The 16,861-nt window shown below is 39.9% G+C and overlaps 1 long non-coding RNA gene across 1 annotated transcript; it reads left to right on the top strand.

Moving 5' to 3' along the window:
• Positions 1–7,088: 7,088 nt before the first annotated feature.
• Positions 7,089–15,535, top strand: LOC137193448 (uncharacterized). The gene is made up of 3 exons (XR_010930830.1): positions 7,089–7,466; positions 9,790–9,952; positions 13,857–15,535. It is a non-coding gene; the product is annotated as an uncharacterized lncRNA (long non-coding RNA).
• The last annotated feature ends 1,326 nt before the right edge of the window (positions 15,536–16,861 follow it).

The raw sequence follows: 16,861 nt of genomic DNA, 5'->3' as shown, positions 1-16,861 counted from the left end.
CTGTTGGTGGGAAAACTGACAGGTGATTTTCCACTTACTGACAGACTCAGCGTGTAACTGACTGATGGATTGAGTGACTGTTACCGCGTTTCTTTATAATTTCATTCATCTGACACTGAAAGGTCAAAGAGGGGATGTTTATCATGGAAACTGCTCAACTGACCCACTTTTCTTTTTTTTTTTTTGATCTATAACACGTCAGAAAAAAGTGAAAAACACGGATCATAAAAATAAATCACAATTTCCTGAATCCCAAAGTGACATCATCAAATTGTTTGTTTGTCTTTGACCGACTGTCCAAAATCTAGTCACCCTATTTTTTCATTTATAATCAGTATATACATTCATAAATAGGTATATACATTTAATAAATGGTTTATAACACACTATAATGCCAGAGTGTCACTTGTTATATGGAGGAAAGGGCAGGGAAACCCTCTTAAATGGAGTGCAGACGGCTGATATGACCTTTATCAGCTGATAGTCAATGCATGATAATTGGAGAAAAGCTGGTTGAAGATGAGATATATTGCAGGATAAACCAGATATCAATCTGAACAATGTCATTCTAGCAACTCTGTAAGTTGGCCACACTTATTTGCTTTCATATTAAGAAGCACAATGTCTCTGCCTTTGAGTTACTTAAAAGGGAATACATTAAATATCACTGACTTAATTTTATTATTGAATATTATCCCAAAGAGCACAGATACCGAGACACCATCATAATTTCACGTTATTTTATTTAAATTAATCATGATTTCCGAGATTAATACACTAAATCACAAGCGGCGAGTCCAATTTTGTGTGGTGAATTTAAAATGTAGCAGAAATCACATCGTTAAACACGTTTATTGGTTGATTCAACTTATTGTTGGGAGTCGGGTTAAGGCATCTGGCGTAGACAGAGGAAATTAAAAGATAATTACATAAAAGGACATGAAGGGACAACACTAATAAAGCTGCTTGTGCTTCTTGTAATTACGGCTCATACACTGTAACTTCACTCTGAACAAAACAGGCTTTGATGACCTTTCATCAGATTATAGAACAGTGAAGGCTGGAAGGCAAAGAAAACTTGCAATGCAAATGTGCTTCCAATGTTTTGGAGGGGATTTTGGGAGAAAGCTGCTGAATTAGAAAAAAAAAAAAAAAAAAAACTTCTTGTGCAAATTTAGAAAGCCTGAAGCCATCCTGCTGAGTGCCAAGGACATCTTCAGCTGGGAGTCCAGAGCTACAGCTTTGTGTCAGACACAGCTTTGTCCTGTGAGTTAGCTGCACTCTATAACAAAAAAAAACCCTGCTCAACTCAAAATAACATTATTAATTCAACACAAATCAACCCAAGGGGACCATCATCACCAAATCTATGGAAAAACTGGCCCAGTTAGAAGAGGTATGGGGACTGAAGGCTCACCAACGAGCTCATGCAATAAAAAGTTTTTAAAATGTCCTCAGGAAGAAAAAAATGGCGACTGAGAGCCACAGACAAGGTGAAAAAGTATTGCAGGACAGACTAACGCCTTGTTGCTTTGATGACAATAAGATTATAATATTATGCTATATAATGTCTTGAAGGCAGCTACTCATATTTCAACTTTTACAACCACAATAAATTTATAATACCGATGAGAAACAGCTCCTGAGCTCCAATCAGCCTTAATGTTGCTCTGAACATCACTCACACAGTCTCATGTACAGATGTTCTGCATCACAAACATCCAGAGGTTTTGTTACACCTGCAGCTGCAGCAGTTCTTGTGTATGATCCTACACTGCAGATCCTGGAGGTCACATTTCTTTATGCGCTAGTGGTGGGTGTTGCTTTTCCGCTCTACTGTATGACATGTTGCCAAACGTCAACAAAACCTTTCGTGTTTTTGTTAACTTCAGCATCGTTGAAGGAGTCACTTTGAGGAGACGCTGTGAGGAGATTCAAGGGGAGTTTGAGCGTGAATGAAAAGACTGACAATGAAACGGGCAGATGAGATCCTGAAGCCGCCATCTGAGCTGTAAACTGACATCTGCTGCTGCTGCTGAGATTTATCTTGCAACAAACTGCAACAGGAATTATCACCGGTTTTGTGTATTGTAGTATACTGAAAGGAGCTTGTCACAACATTTCAGTGGAGAGCTTTTTTTTTCCATAACCGACAACTTTCCTTCAAAAAAAATGCAGGATTCATCACGATACAAAAGTACATCTACTGGCCTAAACTGCAGAAGACAAGAGGTAGCAGTTTGGGTCTTTTCTTAATATTAATTGTACTTTATTTGATCTAATGCACAATACTTTGGAAGGGTTTTACTTTCTACAGTGTAGAATCAGCTGTGTAAAAGAAATGTCAGAATCACCTGCAGCAAAAGAAGAAGAAGAGGATTTACCTTGTGAGGCAGCTGGATTCACGAGATCACGAGATTACGTGGGAATCCATCTTGCCAGGCTTCAAGTTAAACACTTGTGTCCAAACCACCGGTGGTTCAGACCAATCAGCAATCCTGTGAGGATTCTCGCGTAATCTCGTGAATCAAGCTGCCTCTCAAGGTAATAGACAGACGGTTCATCCGGTCTCCTGCCAAGTATTTTTTGAAAGCGCCGGCTCTTTGCCAAACAGTTTCCAAGGACTACTTCTCAGATGGTTTTCTGTAACAAACCATCTGGCAGGTTAGAGGAGGATGGCAGGCCAAAAGAAAAAAAAACTGACTTGAGGAAAGTGGTGATTGAACCATCGCAGCAAGACAGGAAAGAAAGCCCCCAACTCCCCCTGCTGAGACTCTTCTTACAATCTGGAAACACACTGAGAAGTGGTCTCACATGGCAAAACTCACTCAGCCCCAAAAAGTTCCCAAAATAGCAAGAATGTAACTGTCATGATTCTGTCCCAGTCTACGTCTAGCTGCCATTCTCCACCAGTCCTCCAGGGACCCTCTGACTTTTCCTCTTGTTTGTTTGGACTGGACTGCCTTTATTAGTTAGTCTGCTCTCTATGTCTTCCTGGTGTGTGTGTGTGTGTGTGTGTGTGTGTGTGTGTGTGTGTGTGTGTGTGTGTGTGTGATGTGGGCATGTCTGTACACACTTTCCTTTCACACCTGCCTGGCATTATCCTCGTTAGTCCTGCCCTGCTCCAGGTGTCTTCCCCAGCCGGTCAACTCCCAGCCTGCCCCTTGTGTCTGGTCACCTGTTCCCTTATTAGTTCTGTCTGTATTTAAGTCCTGGTTTTCAATTCAGTCTTTGTTGGATTCTTGGTTCTGTTCTGTTTTTGCCTTTGAGCCTTTAATAAAGAAGTTTCTTCAGATTTTGCCTGCTGCGTCTCATTTGGGTCCATTTCCTGTTACTCTTCATGACAGTAACACTTAAAACTAAACACATCCCAGTTTGTTTATTATACTTGTTTACGGAATAATATGATTATGTTAGAATGTAGGAATATGGATGTTTTATCTTTAGTTAGTTCAGCCTGTATGATAATATTTTAAATTATTTGATTTCTCTATTTCTTTATTCATTTTTATTTTATTTTTCTATTTAGATGTTTGTTAATATTTACATCATTATTGTTTTATTACTGTTGTCACTGTCTTCATCATAATTGTTATTTTTATACGTCACTAAACATTGTCCTGTTTCGGGGTTTTTTGTATTCTTTGTTCCTCTGTAGACTCTGTTTATTGTTATGGTTAAATATCTGTCAAAATGAACAACTCTGATCATTAAAGAATAGCTTAGAGATGATGACGATAAGAAACACCTGGGGTTAAGAGAGCTTCATATTGTCTTTTACATCTTCTGTTCATACAGCTTGTATTTATAAATCTTTACACTGCATCTTTTAATTAATATTTGACACTAATATTAATATATTTGTAATGACATTAATCATTTTATGGTAAGAAATAGGTCTGAGGTGACCCTTGATGTGTAGATCTATTGGCCCCACAAAGCGCATGTCATGTCTCCAAATATTAATTTTACAAACCAGATAAGCTGACCTGATCACAGCACTCACTCATTACACTTGTCCTCATTTTACACTGATTTTCATCTCTTAAGATATTTATTTTTCATTTTATTTTAATGCTTTTGGATATTCTGTCCTAAACTGACTCTGCAACTGGCTCTAAATATCTGTTTTTACCATCGACTGGCTGCCTATTTGACTTTTCAGGTTTACTGTATATCCAGCCGGGGAGCTTTGAGGAGTGTTGTGAAGCGTGATATTAGACCCTGAGCCTCACAGCGGGAGGCGTCAGAGTCCTAACAACCTCTGAGCATCTCTGACCCGTCAGCTGTGACTGACAACCGCTCTCATCTGGAACAAAACATCGCTAAAAGAGAGAAGCAGCTTCGATGAAATGAAATGACGAGGAGAGGGTCAGAGGACCAAACCTGCTATTAGAACAGAGTGACTGTCTACAGATCATCGAACGCTTTGAGAACACTGATGGATTTGGATGAGATTGAGGGAACTTAGTGTTTTAGGACAGTGAACCAAGAAGGAGGAAGGAAGAAAGGAAGGAGGAGACTTGAGGAAGACACTGAACCCTTGTCTGTGTATCCAAAGCATAATTCAATGCACATTGCTCTACTGCTCCCCCTATTTCAAGATTCAAGATTCAAGATTTTTATTTGTCAATTCTCTACATGTGCCAAACATACAGAAGAATCGAGAAAATGTTTCTCAGTATCCCGCAGTGGCAACATTAAAGTAAGTAAGTAAGACAATAAAGTGCACAGCAAATAGACATATACTAAAATAAAGACTATACTATAATAAATAAAATATATATTGTCCTGTATAGTGCAAGTAGTGCAGCGGCATGATATTATGCAGTAGTAGTGCAAAAGACAGTCCGTTTCTGAAGGTCAGGGTTCAGAGTCCAGGGTGTCCAGGAGGGAGTGGGAGGGTGGGGAGAGAGTTCAGCTTCCTGACAGCCTGGTGTATGAAGCTGTTAGTGAGTCTGGTGGGGCGGGCACGGACGCTTCGGTACCTTCTCCCTGAGGGCAGGAGGCTGAACAGACTGAGGTGGGTGTTATAAATGTCTTGCAGGAAGGGGAGACCATGTTGTGTGTCTCCAACAAGAACGAGTTGTCCTGTATCGCACACGCTACTTCCAAAATCATTGGTCTTCCAACCCCTGACCTATCAGATCTCAGTAACATAGCCATCACTTGCAGTGCTCACCATAACACATGACACTGGACACTCCCTCATTTTTCACTCTAGTCCCATCTGGTTGCAGATACAGGACACTTCAATGGAAAAAGCCACGTTTTAGCAGAAGTTTTGTCCCGTCTGCTGTAATGGTTTTAAATTACGTTGCCTGCTAATCACAAGATTACACTATGCATTCATCTTTTGTCTGCATGTACTGTACTAGTGATGAAACTGTAAGTATCTATGTTTTGGAGTTACATTAAACATAATGGACCTGAAGTTATTACTACATACAGTGGCGAGGAAGAAAAATCTGTAGCACGCTGCCGTTTTGGTGAGTTGTTTCAGTGGTTTGAGGTACAGGACACTTATTCTTTGATGCTTCTCTGCCTGCTGATAAGAAGATGAAGGCCTTCATGTCTGATTATTTATAATTATTATTTTCAGGTTTTGTTCACATCTAGTATAAAAAAAACATTTTTCCACAAATCTGAACTCTAAGCTGCCATTTTAGCGCGACCAGTATTCTTGGAAACATTTGCAACTGAAAATCAGATCCAGTTAAATTACTGTAATAACAACCTTTCAAAGTTGGGTTTACACAAAAGCTGTATCGCTGGGTTAATTAGTTTCAAGGAAGGCATCGTTGTTTCAGTACAAACGAGTCTTCAGTGTGTGAACATCAGGGTTCCTGCAGGTATTTTTCTTGGAACAAGGTGTCAGATTTAGGTGAGAGGTCCCAGTATTCATCCCTGCTAGTAAACTGATTTTAAATGGGAATATGGATTTCAAGAGACCTGGTGTGACTGGTCTGAGGGTTTATTTCACAGGCTGGTTGGAGTCATTTTCTGAAATACTGCAGCACTGATGTACTGGTTTCAGGGCTCAAACCTATAAAAAGGAAATTGCCCACATATACATTTGGACAATTATTCATTTCTAATAACCTGCTTCACACTCCTTGGTAATAACATAATTTCCTGCTCTTCACTAACTCTTAATGCATTTAGCGTTGCCTCGGGCTACATTCTTCATGTAGATTAAGTTTCTCTGCACACATGTAATTTCCGTCACTGACTCTCCTCCCATCTCACCGCGTCTCTGCGTCCTCCTCCTGTCTGTCTCCCTACATCTGTCTATCTATCTCTCATCAGTTTGTTCTCTCTCTCTTTTTTTTCTCTCACTCCTCCTCTGTCTTTCTTCCTGTCAATGTCGGTCATTTTTCTCTGCAGGGTTCCTTCCTGGCACAGCTGACACTCGTTTCCCCTCCACCAATCTCCTGCTGACAGCAGCCGGGCTGATCTGAGCAAACTATTTCTCTTCCCATGTAAACATCCATTACTGACCACCGAGAGATAGACAGAGCGAGAGCGAGGGTGGGGGGGGAGGAGGGTTAAGGTGCTTCTGCTTCCACAGCTGACGTGTTTCATCTTCAACAAAAAAAACTTTGTGAAAGTTTGACCTTAATTCTACAACAGGTGAGGACATTCCCATACAGACATCTGCTTCAATTCTTAGCATCAGTTGCTTCCAACAGCAGCTCACTACAAGGTGAAAACATGATCTATACTGTACATGTGACAACTGTATAATAAGCCTTATGGATTAGATAGTGACATTATATTTATCCCCCGGGGAACGCAATCTTTATCATGATCAAAGTTGAGAAATATAATCACACATAAGCTGCATTCATTGATTTTTTTTGCCACTATGAGGCAGAATCATGCACACCGTATGACACTGTCATATTGGTGTGAATACAAGACAATATTGTAGTCTAGAAATTACATTTGAAAAAGTGTGAATCGTCATATATATAAGACAATTATGTGTTTTCACAAGGTTGCATATTCTTTTTGAATGAGAAGGTTTAACACTGGCTCCTACAGAGAGTGTTGCATTATGGGTTCTTTGTTAGCCTTAATGTTGCTAAGCTAGCAAGTGTCTTTAAGTACTAGTGTGTTTTTTGGAGTCACTCAGCCCTAAAAGTGTTTTTCATTAGCCCAGTTTAACTTGGAGGAGTTTCTGACGGCTCGTGTGATGCATTTTTGGCAATATACACCAAGTTTATGTAGTTAAGAGAGTTTGATGAATCCGACTTGGAGCACTTCCACGGAGGAAATAAATTCTTGCTGTTAAAAAAAACCATACCCAAACCGCCAGTGCAGACACACACTCTGAGGACTGAGTTACCGCTGTCATAGATGAGGAAGACGAGGAGCTCATAACGACAAAAAGACAGTCTGAAAAACGCTAACTGCCAGAAAAAATAATTTTGACCACTTCCAAGAGCCTGACGGGAGAGAATGTGAGTGTGTGACTGACAGATAAGCTACACAAATGTGGGATTTATGTTCTGCTTTAATGGAAGTATTTCACTTCTCTCACTAAGAGTGAAAAGGTTTCCAGGATGGGGGACTCTCTTCTCCTTGAATTGATTCTCACTAGCTACTTAAGAAAATATCTGGCTCTTTAGCTCCTATATGTTCCACTTTCTTTATCAAAGGTGTGCTGCCCGCTCGCTCGGTCCAGGGCAGTCGGCATACACTTGACATGACACTTGAGCTTATTTGCTGCCTACTTCTGATGGAAACAGGGTCATTAAAATCTAAACTCACAGGATGTACAACCAAAATAAAGTGCAATTGGAAGCTCCATAGCTCCGTAGAGTATTTTTGAGTATTTCAGCTGATTAGACTTTCTTAAAAGTTGAAGTTGAGTGCAATCAGCTACTCTGGGAATCATGTGAGAGCACCGGATAAGGGTGTAATTTCACATCTGAGAAACACTGTTAACAGCCAAATTAAGTTTGGGGAAGGCTGTGTCCTTAAATATAAAAATAAGTGGTGCTTTAAACTGTGTGGAACATAAAGTAACTGCCAAATCTCAGACATGTGCTGTAATTTAGAGATTCATCAAAGCCATGGCTAATTGCGGACTATATTAACACTTAATGTTTTGTAGCAGTATATGTGAAAGCAGGAAGCATAAGTCACCCTGTCCTCATTTTTGCGGTCATTTCGGGTTCAGCTTTAATTTTCCCTGTCCAAAAAACACATTATACATCTTACGTATCATCCATCATTACGCACGAAACATCAAATGGAACCAGATTTAATGAAGTCTCAGATGATGAAACGTTGTACAGAACATGATGCTCTTGAAGTGTTGACACCTGAGTGTAAAGCTGTCAGATCCTTTTTTACTCCTTCATGTCCTGCTCTGTCTCATTAAAGGTGCTATATGTAAGAATTACGTAAGAATTTCAGTTTAAAACATTCTTTGCTATAAAGACTCATGCACACCTTTGGTTTCTTGTAGGCAGGTGCATAGGAGGAAATGTCCGTAGGCAAAAGAAGAGAGAATTCCTGCACACGATCCTTTCACTTGCAAAAAACTTCATTGAAGATATAACGTTTTGGTCCTTAGTCCTTCATCAGGTAAAAGTTTTACATAGTTTAAAACATTTAAAAATTAACTGAAATCATCAACCTATTCATCAACCTTCTTGGTTGCCTATAACAGCCTGGGGACTGATTTCTATGTGAAGGACTCTATGTGAGGCCAGTTTTTCCACAAAAATCCAAAAGATGTGACGTTTACGCACGATCCCGAGTGCCTTGCCTCTCTCCCGCTACAGCACCAGCAGGGGGCAACACTCGCTAGCTAGCGTAGAAATGGAGTCCACTGACATCAACAAATGACCAGCACCCACCACAACACAGAGTCCGACACAAAGTCCTAAGCCCAAAAAACACAAAAGTTTTATCAAGTGAAGCCCGTCTGTCCAGGTGTTATTGCTCCAGAAGCTCCGGCTCTGTAGCTGTCTGTCGGCGAGCAGCGGCTCTTTACCTCCACTACGTCCGGTTCTCCACACTAACTCTCACAGACTCAGTGCTGAAACATCAGCTCCGGCTCCTGCAACACTAGCTAACATTAACTAATGACTTTCACCCAAGCTGGCTTTCTTCCTGTTGGAAAGGTAAGCTAACATTACTGCAAAGCATGTGAAATATACTACGATATTGTGATTTTAGCTGCTGGATTGTGCTGACACGTGCAAGCAAAAAGGTGCTGTCTGCAGTTCACCACCAATCATCGGTGTCATTAATGAGAAGGCATTTCTCATTCTTACATATAGCACCTTTAAAGGTCGGACTCAAGCTACACTGACACTAAAGCTCAGACTCACACAGAATAGGAAACACACAACCAGGTTAAACACCTCATTTTCCATCAGCACTTTCCTACAAAAGGTCAAGCAATCGCACGACAATTCAGCATTTTTATCGGTGAGCTGCTCTGTTCATCAAAGCTCGGGACTGTCTCAACGCTCGCCATCAAAATGTCACCAATCATCTGTTGATTCAGTATCTTAATGTTTGACTTTCACAGCTACACTTTACCCGAATTGTGACTTTTTCTCCGAGCCGAATCAGGAATTACTCCTCTTCTCAGTAACTGAAGACCTGCTTGTTTAGTCCGCAGGCGGTTTGAATTTTTGTCTACAGGAGGTGAACAGCTGAGTGTGGAATTAATGGAGACGCTAATGACTCTACTGAATCAGAGTGGAGCTGTTTGTGGTTCAGTGGCTGTGAGTTCAAGGGGTTAATGGCTTATTTCTCCTTCAGGGCCAGAAAGGCAAATAATGTGGTGATATGGTAATCAGAGGAGAGGAGAGGAAACTTGAAGAGAGGAGAGGAAATGAGAGAAGAAGAGAGGAAACAAGAGGAAACGAGAAGAGAGAAGGAGAGATTCCTGATTGGATTTACAGACTGAACAAGACCATAAAAGGTGTGTACCATAGTCTTCCTCTTCTATATGTTCTTTCTCTTCTAAACTGCTACTTCTCTTCCTCCTCTTTAAGGTGCAACCTGCAAACACCTTTTAATCCTCCTTAACCGTGACAGCTGTGACGCAGCAGATCATTTATTTATAGTTACACTCGTTTATGTACTACCAAGACTAATTATCTGCTTAATATTCCTTTTTTGTTACAGCAGAATTAATGAATGCAAGCAAAGAGGGAAAAAAAATCTCATACTAAATCATCTGTTTCTTTCTGTAATGAATAAATATTGTGATGAAAACTGGCAGTGTTATGCTGCCATTCAGCAGTTCAAAGACCTAATTGTGATTAAATGAATGCTGTGTACAGTGATTAAAAACTCATTTAGGTGACTTTGAAATCAACTCCGGCCTATTATGAACCCAGGGCCTCTTGGAAATAACCACCGTGTCAAATTCAATTAAATAGAGAGATAATGAATGAAGTCTTTGCTTTGTGAAGCTCTAAACTCATAATTCTTGAAATCTAAACCTAAGTTTCCTTTTTTTTAAAGTATGTGCTATACAGAGTTTCTCCCTCTTGATCTGCAAGTTAAATGGTTTCAAGACTCAGATAACAGAAGTCTCCTAAAATTTGTAGTAATGTTGCAAAAAAGTGGGTCCTTGATTTCAGACGAAAGTAAACAAACTCAGTCTTCTAATTTTTTAGCCAGAGACCACTGAGTTTGACAAGCAACACAAAGTTTTGGTTTATTATTAGTATTATATCTTTATTATTAGTATTATATCTTTATTATTAGTAGCATTTTCAACCCATTTCAGTTTTGCAAGAGAATGTGAGGATGATACTTCAGAATACATTTTTATTACCACTGAGTAACTTGCAAAACAACAACAATTTTTACAATTCACTTATAATTAACTAATAGCCTACTTTATTCCCTGTTAATATTATAATATACTGTATGTTAAAACACGAGACAAAAAACAAGTTTTAAATGACAAATGATAACAAATAAATAACAAATGTAGTACCAATACTTTAGGTATTGATCTGCAGCCTGGTCGTCGGAATAAAACATAGGCAGTTTACGTTTCTGCAAACCACAGAAACGTTGAATATCTATGTTTCAACATGTGTAATACGTAGCATATTAATATTTCAACAAAACATATCACATAAACATTTCTACAAAACGTGTCATCTCAACATTTCTAAAGTGACGTAGTTCACATGCATTCACATGGATGGTTACTAAGTTTCTTGGCAGTAAGTTGGAAACCAGCAGAGAGCACGGTTTGAGACCACCGAAACCAATGCCTGCTTCTCGTTTCAACTGACAAAAGCAGGTGTTTTTAGCGAGACGTCAGGACATTTACAGATGATTTTCTGGCAAGAAAACCAGGCGTTTTTAGTGAGACATCGGCCGTTTTTATTTTATTTTTTATTTTTATTATAACCCAAACCATGATCTTTCCCCTAACCCAAACCAAGTGGTCTTTGTGCCTAAACCTAACCAGACCTTAACCACAGCATTGTCACATCATAAAACGTCATTATTCAACGGGTAGAAATGTTAATATGCTACGTTTGTAGAAATGTTGATATGATACGTGTTTCGCGTGTTGAAACGTATATATTCAACGTTTCTGTGGTTTGCAGAAACATTCAATGCCAACATTTTCTTCTGGCGACTGGGTTGTGATCTGACAAACCTATGATCCCTTTGCCTCGGAATTAATGCTAACTTACCACTGTAGACAGTGAACTAGTACTTAACCAAATGTTATCAGCGTTATACTTTTGCTTGTGTTCTTGGCTTTGTGAAGGTCGGGGGGAAAAAGACACCAAACTCTTTGGATAATGAGTATAGCTCCTAGGATCTGTCAAGCTATCTGGTTGAAAGGGTTTTAATGAAGGATCGATTGAACTTTAGATCAACAAAAAGTAAAACGTGATCCTCCTAAATGTAGACATGTAAGGTACACAGTGAACGTTGGAATCACAGAGATGGTTGTCCTCCAGCTTCATCTGAAACCAGCCAAAGGCAGTCTGCTGTAATGACACAGAGCAGTGGGTTGTGCGCCGTCAGTATCCAACCAGGCTTCCCATCAGCAGAAATGGACTGGGTTCAGTCACATCATATTGGCTGTGTAAGTGGGACTCTCACAGCTCTGTGTAATTATCACCCATTTGACACAGTCTGAGCATCTCGTCCGGAATATGAATGAAGGAGATAAAAATACTGAGATCACAGTGAACCGGAGCCTTGTACCTGAAAGAATTATCAACGGCTCGACTCCCATCAATGTCCTCACTGAGCCCTCGCTTACACACAACAATTATCTCGTTTGTGGCCGCTTTGCTGCCTCTTCAGGCTGTTAATTTATTTCCTTTGAGATGTGAATTCCTGCTATAATTCCTAAACATCAGCTAGTGTGTTGCAGGTTTGTAGAGGCTATATGGCACAAAGCCCAGACCTGCTATTGATGTGTACAGCATTTAGTGATGCAGCTAATAGGAGCTTAATGATTTGTGTGTGTGTGTGTGTGTGTATGTGTGTGTTTAGGTTTTTAATGCTCACTCTCCTGGGAATCTGGTTCCCAGATACCAGAGGTCATGTCCAGGCAGTTTGTCATCACATCCTGTTTACTGACCTTTGTTAAAACACAGGAGAAATCAGGCCTTTTAAACATCCTCTTTAGCCTTGACCTTCCTAAATTATGCTAATCCAGAGCACTCACTGGTAAATTAAATCCAATCCTTTCGTTTCACTTCCATTCAATGGCTGATATGTGACAAAAGAAACAAAAATGCATTTGAAGTAGCTGAAGGAAAGCGTGTTAATTGTTGAGGCTGGAGGAATGAAAAGACATGTTGATGGACACATACATGAAGTTTTCCACTGTTAAATGTGGGCTTTATATGAAGGTTTTTCACCAGTTTTATTAATTAGATAAAACAAATATATCTGTGTTTTTAATTCCATCCAGGAATTATCCTTTATGTACTGTCACAGAAATATTTTCTCAGAGTTTTATGCACATTTCCAGGTCTATATTTATATATCTTGGGCTCTAATGTAATATCTGTGCATTATTTACAGTTATAAAACTCCTTATTTATCTTATATTGTTCCTTTATGCAGCCCCTGAGTTCAGCCTTTGTCTGAAACACTGATTGGTTAGCAGCCAGAAGCTTCCCCCGGCTGCAGAGGCTACGTAAACAAACAGTAGTAATGTCAACTTCTCAAAAATACATCTGTACATGTTAGAACCTGAATCAGATCCACAATATGCAAATAGACAACATGAACAGCCCGCAGAACAAAGATCGCGGACAATCTAACCTCAGTTCAATGGGGAGGTAGAAGTAACTTAGCAAACGAAGCATTCAGACCAGGCTGAAGCACTGGCTTCTGACTTTCAGGGAGCATTTTTACATCAATCACCTCAAGTTTTGGACTTTTGACCATGTTTACCATAGACATCTGATATTATAACAGTATATAAATGACAGAAAATCACAAAAATTAAAAAATTTCACTGTAAAGATCCATTGATAAAGAGGTACATGTACTGAACACCTCTGACAGAGACATTTAGTTGAACTCAGTACAACTAAATGCAACCTTACACACACACACACACACACACACACAACCATCATATGAAATTGATTTGTCCTAAAAGGTTGAACCCTGTATTATCGACCCGATGGAAACAACTCGTTCACTAAAAACAGGATGTGATACATCACTGAGAACTGCTCGCCAACAACCTCCACACTCATCAACCACAGTGACTACATCCTTACTGTGTCATCAGCAAATATAACAAAAATACGTGCGTTTGTGTGTATATATGATGGCTGCATTTCAATAAAAAAAACTCTTTCTGATGGTTACAGCAGATCCATCAAGAATGTAACCAACCACAAAGAGAAGACGGAGAAATTCAGCGCTTTCAAACTGCTGTCAGGTACAGTAATGGATTTCAATTGAAGGCAACAGTGTCAGACAAAGAAAGAGAGATAGAGGCAGGAGAGCAAGGTAATAAGAGGAGGAGACAGACGGTGAAAGAAAAGAGAACGAGAGAGAGAGAGATGAGATGTTTTGGAACATTCGGCCAACTTGCGTGTAACGTATCCTAACGTGGACATAATGGGAGAGCTCAACAAAGAAAGAGAGAAGATAGAAGGAGAGAAATAAAGGTTGTTTTTTTTTTGTCGGACACGTCAGCTGTCCAGGTGTCTGTGTGGAAATAAAAAGAGCGAGCAGACGGGACACTGGAGCTGTGAGCTCAGCTGGTGAGTGGAGCTCCTCTGGGAGATCACATTTACTTTCTCTCTAATGTTTATCGAGGGTTGAATCTCAGTCATCTAATCCAGAGCAGCTCCTCAGATGAGCCCACAAGCATCGGGCCTCATGTAAGAACCACTCATACAGACACATTTCTCATAAGTTGCTTGTATCTGTCGTATCTGTATTGTTGTGCATGTTACACTTTATTGTAACTTGACAGACAGGAACGACATTTTACCCAATTTTACACTTGTATAGATGAAAGACAATACAATTGTTTAACTAAATCCATCTACATGACTATCAGTAAGTGATGCCTGAGCTCTAACATATTAAATTAAATATTGCAAACGGTCTGGTTCTGCATGGTGAAATTTAGTTTAATTTCAGATGACTGCTTGCAAAAAATGATAAGGAACCAAAAAGAAGGAGACTTGTATTTGTTCCCAGTTGTTTCTTAAATAATTTCCTCCTCCTCCTCCCTTCGCTCTCCTTCTTGCTGAATGGTTGCTGGAGTCTTTTGGAGGCCCAGAAAGAGGAGGTCCTGTGTAAGTTCAGATGCTCAACTCAATCAAAGATCTTCAAGCAGAGCTTTGATTACATTTTAGAAACAAAAATCTACAGTTTGTCCGATTGACGGCGGAGGAGATGCTCTGGATAACTGCTTGAGATTCTTTTCCAAAGAGGCTCTGATTGGGAAGATTTCCTCTCATCATCATCATCATCGTCATCATCATCTCCTTGTAGATTAATGCACACACACACACACACACACACACACGTCAGTCTCTGAAGCTCTCCATTATGTAGCGCTGTGAAATTGAAATAATCAGTCTCGGACTGTGAGACGTGACCAGTAATGTCAGTTATGATACAGAGCTGTGCTGAATAGTAATCAGGCTGCAACTACCTCTGTCACACCTTCACCTTCAACTGTCTCTCTCTCTCTAATATCCAGCATCCCTCTCCTATATGAAACTACTTCGCCTGACTCTCTGCTCAACGCCAACTCTCACATGACTCATTTGTAGTCGACTTTCTCTGCGTCTCTGTTGGATACAGTAACAGGTGGTGACAATGAGCTTGGCTGCATATTTTTAAAGTAGACTAACGCTATGTTCAGCAGTGCCAGAGAAGGGATTATGTAACCTAGTAACTGAATTTATTAAATGTTGTCGATTATCCTAAAAACAACAAACCCTGTATGTTTTTAATACTATTTTGTTTTTATTCACAAAATTTCCTTTTGGGCATCAACACAGTCTAAATTCTTGTCTATTCCCAAGTGAAAGTATAATTTTAGTGTTGTTTAATGTTACTGTTATATATATAATTAATGTGCGAAGGGGTGCAAGACTATTTACAAAAAAGCATCAATAGGAAAAGAGTTATTAAACATTTTGACCTGACGGAGATCTGACTTGATCGAAACGTTGTCTATTTGAATAAAAATTGTGGTTTTGGAGTATTCCGTTCATTGTGGACAGACTAACCCAAACCCAGGACCTCAGAAATGACGTTTTGCCTCATTAGGACCAGGTTTTGGCCCCCACGAGGACTATTGGTCCTGACGAGGTCAGTGTTTATACTTGAAAAGGTCCAACTGAAGTAACAAAAACATGCATGCGCGTCACACACACGCAGGGCTGTGTGGGAGTAGATTTGATGCAGCCTTAATTAATGATTTGTTAACCGTCGAGGCGTTAAACTGAGAGCAAGGAAAGCAGAGAATCCCAGATGAGGAGTGAAAGCAGAGCCGAACCTTCTGTTAATACAATGTGAGTCTCCCCCTGCAGTAACACAGTGTCTTTCAATCTGTCCTCTGTCTGAATCAGCTTCTCTTCCATCTCCCTCTTTCTCTCCCTTGATCTCTGTCTCAGATCAGCACAGCGGGACGCCTGCAGCGCGCTGCTGGTGGTACTGTAAAATGTGGAGGAGGAGAGCTATTGTATCTGCAGACTCTGTGATCGCTGCGGCTGCCGTTTCATTAGAAAGCAGCAGTTGTTATTTTACCTGGACAGAGTCAGATTGTTAATGAAACGATCTGTGAGTCAACTTCAAAGAAAAAGTAACCGTGAGGAGCAGATTCAGTCTGAAGTTTGTATTCTCAGCGGATCATTTATTGCGGGTGGGCTACAGTCAGCAGAGGTTAAAGAGGGGAGTGTGACTTTTACGCACACAACATTTATGTTTTTCAACATGATCATTAGAGAAGAGTACAAGTAATAGATTAATAACTAATTAGACATGTGCCTGATCGATGTTTTTTTACCCTCCTATTTAATCCTTTTCCTTTAGTATCTATGGACTGTTTTTTCTCGAAATTATGTTTAATAAAGCAGAGGTTGCAACGATTAGTCGATTAATCAGTTATTTGCCAACTATTAAATTAATCGCCAATGATTTTGATAATCGATTAATTTTTTGATATCCTGTCTGGACTTTATTTGTGTCAAGTCCTTCTGGTAGTGGTTTTCTTTATTGTGAGTTGGGTGGTGGGTTTACAGGACCGCCTTTGTTTAGCTTAGGGTGTTGTGTTTTTTGGTTTTTTGGTTTCCTTGTGTTGTCTCCTCCGGTGTTCGTGTGCTCCACCTCTCACCTGCCCTGCATT

Source organism: Thunnus thynnus, chromosome 12, assembly GCF_963924715.1.
Source record: "Thunnus thynnus chromosome 12, fThuThy2.1, whole genome shotgun sequence".
Taxonomy (NCBI): domain Eukaryota; kingdom Metazoa; phylum Chordata; class Actinopteri; order Scombriformes; family Scombridae; genus Thunnus; species Thunnus thynnus.
This window is presented reverse-complemented; position numbering and strand designations above follow the sequence as displayed.